Source organism: Helianthus annuus, chromosome 11 (assembly GCF_002127325.2).
Source record: "Helianthus annuus cultivar XRQ/B chromosome 11, HanXRQr2.0-SUNRISE, whole genome shotgun sequence".
Taxonomy (NCBI): Eukaryota; Viridiplantae; Streptophyta; class Magnoliopsida; order Asterales; family Asteraceae; genus Helianthus; species Helianthus annuus.
Window position 1 is genome coordinate 117,145,622 of NC_035443.2, and position 3,965 is coordinate 117,149,586.

Genomic DNA, 3,965 nt, shown 5'->3' on the forward strand with positions numbered 1-3,965 from the left:
TTTAGTCTTATTTATTATGTTTTTATTTTGAAAGGTATGTTTTCAATATCCTGGTCAGATATCCTGGTCAGGATATTGTTCAATACTTTTATCATCAAAATGTTAAACAAAACTTGGTTGAATATAATTTTACATAAAACTTAGATCATTTAGATAAGGTTTTCAAGCACTATGTCAAAACTGGGCTTTAGCCACATTTTTTCCAAAACCGCCCTGCCACACATATGAGAGAATGTGTGGCTAAAGGTCATTTATAATATTTTAAAATACTTTTAGCCACATAATTTATTATTAATGTGACCATTGTATGCCAGTTCGAAACCTTTAGCCACACTTTTCAGAAAAAATGTGACATTTACTAGCATGTCTAGCCACAACTTAAAAAGTGTGGCCAAAGATATCCTATTGCCACAATATTTGTTTGATTTTTTAATTAATGTGACAGAAACACATTTTTTTGAAACCTTTGGTCACACATTCAATAAAAAAATATGACAATTACTAGCTACGGTAGAAAAGTGTGGCCAAATATTACTAATCGTCATAGTAGGTTTTTAGTGATGTGGCTAAAAGATGATTCATATAAACCACATTCAAATTTGTGCGACCAAAAAACATTGTTTATTTAGTCACTTATAAGTTTTTTTATGTGGCTAAAAATTATTAACTGTGACCATAAAAAAAATGTGGCTATACGTTTTCTATAATCACACTTTAATTACCTTCACTCTCCATTTCTTCTATCCCCAAAAAGCTACTCTGTCTCTCTTTCACAAAAAACCCTAATCCCCAAATCCCAGTTTCACCCAAAATTCAATATATTAAGCCATTTATTCGATGCGATATAACAAGGTCTAAATGAACAGATGCCAATCGGAGAAAAGGAAGCTTAAGTCAATATAACATATTAAACCATTTATCCGAGGTCCGTTTTCGGTTGTTGTTGTTGTTTCTGGTGGTGGTGATAGTGTGAATTTGTTCTAAGAGGCGTGGGAGGTCTGTGTCTAAGAATAATGACGGTGATGATGCTGGTAGTGCAGATAGGGTTGTTTCGGATAGTGATTGAGGAAAAGGCGGTCTATTTCGGTTGTTCAACATCAGATTAGTGGCTCCGAGGTATAATTTGATACTTAATTAGTTAATTGTATTCTGCTGCTATGTTTGTAGAGTGTTTACATGAAGTGGTGATAGTAAGAAAGCTTATACACAAATCATTTCCACACCTATACTCCTATAGTACACACACAAAAATGAATCAAAAAACATGGTTCTATGTAGGTGGTGATTGTAAGAAAGCTTATACACAAATCATTTCCACATCTTGTGCTTTCCAAACATGCCCCCCTTCTGCCTTCCAAACATCCCATGCTTCCATCTGTTCCCAAACTTTCCATCTGTTCACAAACGTTTTGTGTTTTATCTCTTAACGGGTCAAATGGATAGATTTAAAAAAAAAATAGCTGAAATGGAACTGGTTAAACGAGTAGACTCTATAAAAAATAGTTAAAATGATGCGGGTCAAATGATACAGGGAAATAGGTACTTTTAGCTTGACCAAGTTGATGTGTTTTATGTTTTATCTCTTAACAGGTCAAATGTATAAATTTTTAAAAAATTAGCTGAAATGGAACTGGTTAAACGAGTAGACTCTATAAAAAGTAGTTAAAATGATGTGGGTCAAACAAATCGAAAGTTGTGAAAGTTTTTTTTAACACACATTACCTCGTAAATTTGTTTATAGATTATTATTATTATTATTATTATTATTATTATTATTATTACTATGGTATAGTTTTGTACTAACATCTATTTACGATGAGCAGTATTCTGGGTCAAATGGGTAATATATTATAAATTAGCTGAAAATGAAATGGGTCAAGCAAGTAGATTCTAAAAAATTAACTAAAATGAAACGGGTTAGATAAATCAGCAGTTGTGAAAGTTTTTTAATACACATTACCTCGTAATAAATTTGCTTATAGAAGGTTATTATTACGGTGAACAGTATTCTGGGTCAACTCGACCCATTTCGACCATCATACAATTACTCCTTTTAAAAGTCTTGCAGCTGGTTACGCAGGCCGGTACGCAGCTTATTCGCAGCCGGTACGTAGCTTATTCGCACGATTTTGGTCACCATGGTAAGTTTAAACATGGTAAGTTCAAGCATGGAAAGTTTGGGAACAGATGGAAGCATAGGATGTTTGGAAGGCACAAGGGGGGCATGTTTGGAAAGCACAAGATGTGGAAATGATTTGTGTATAAGCTTTCTTCCTATCACCACCTACAGAGAACAATGTTTTCCATTGTTACCACTTACCAGTTAATTGGTTTTAGATCCAGAGGAAGAACGTCGATGGATGGCTCAAGAAGTACGCAGTTACGTTGAAGCAGTTCTCAACACCCTTGCTGCCAATGTCCAAAGGTGTGTTCAAATTATCCTATCAAAACCCATTATATTTTTCTTAACTTTCTTTTTATTTTTTTTCTTGTTATGCAGGCAGTTGTTCATTGCCAAGTAGAAAAGGCTAAAGAAGATAGCTCAATAAACTAGTTTTGTAAGTTTAGCTGCTATATCTCGTCCTCCTTGTCTTGTATAGTATTAGTAGAGAATCTGTCAGTTGGAATACTAGCAGGAATGGTCAATCTAATGGTGCCATTGCATTGATGGAAGTATTCAAATACCATCGGTTGATAAATTTCCTGGTAGTTGCTCAAAATCCCTACATTTTGATGCGTATTTTTTAAGATGGTGCTAAACTGGTTTAATCTGATTGGGAAGATCTTGTGGACAAATAAGGAAGCCCCCTTCATATATAGGAAGTATTTAAAAAACTTAGTTGTCAACGGAAAAGCAATATATATACCAGATCTAGAAATTCAATAAGGTAGGGGTATTATGGGATTCTTTTTGAAATGAAAATCAACCAGCAAATTATTGGATTTTATTTGATGAGGTATGTTTATTGGATGCAATTTCTTGAAATTAAAGCCCAACAGAATCACGGTAGAGATTACAAATTATTGAGGGGTGCATCTGGACTCGGCTTTTGAATATTCTATGTGGGTTTAGGGAATGATTTAGGACTCGGTTTTTGTTAATGCAACAATGGACTCAGATTTTTAGCGTTACCTGGTGGAGGCTCAGAAACATTCTTATTATGAGTTTTTTAACTTCTAAAATAACTAAGTGACAAATAATAAATTTGAAAACTAATTTTATTATTAAAAAAAACTTGATAAAAGTCAACCAGCCACGTTTTGCCCTAACATTACATATAAAACAGAACAAAAAACTACAGAAACAGAGAACTTCCCTGAGCAAAACTAATTGACCAGTGATGTGAGATTGTGGCCTTCAAGTTTTTCTTCCTTTTAGTCACTAACTGCCAACTTTTTTTTACCTTGAACATGAACTGTAAGAAGCCTAAATTCTCATAATCATGGAAGATATATCCATAATGTCTACTTGATCAAGATATAACGGGTCAATTTCAGTATGGGTAGAGTGTAGTGCTTAGATTCTGTTGAAATCGTACTCTAATGTATACGGGACAATGATGTTTAAATAGGTTACAGACAAGATTTTCGCTTAAGACTCATGTGCATTAAAGTTACTAATGTACTTGCTTATTTAGCCGTAAAAAGTTACTAATGTACTTGCTTATTTAGCCGTAATAGAGATTGTAGCTTACTCCTATATTGTTGCAGATAAAAGTGGAAAGAAAGAATGCGTGGCTAAATCTGCAGCTGAAACTAAACCTCAAGCTGTTATGCTGAAATAACGTCAGGCTTATGTGGTTTGAACTTAGAACATGTTTAAAAAAATTCTTAGTGCTTACAAATTTTTTTCATCTGGTTTATCAAATTTTCACTTGAATGATGATCAAAGTTTGACTTTTCATGGTTAAATGTTCACCTTCAAATGCATAATCATTGTTAACTATATAGTGATTGTTATAGAA

General features: G+C 33.5%; 1 long non-coding RNA gene across 8 annotated transcripts; it reads left to right on the forward strand.

The window, feature by feature from the left end:
* Positions 1–716: 716 nt before the first annotated feature.
* Positions 717–3,965, forward strand: LOC110929615. 8 transcript variants are annotated; one of them, XR_004871613.1, is made up of 4 exons: positions 717–1,116; positions 2,006–2,425; positions 2,501–2,558; positions 3,712–3,965. It is a non-coding gene; the product is annotated as an uncharacterized LOC110929615 (long non-coding RNA). The 8 variants fall into 8 exon arrangements; XR_004871616.1 differs by having other exon boundaries at positions 718–1,116; positions 2,061–2,425; XR_004871611.1 differs by having other exon boundaries at positions 719–1,116; positions 2,069–2,425.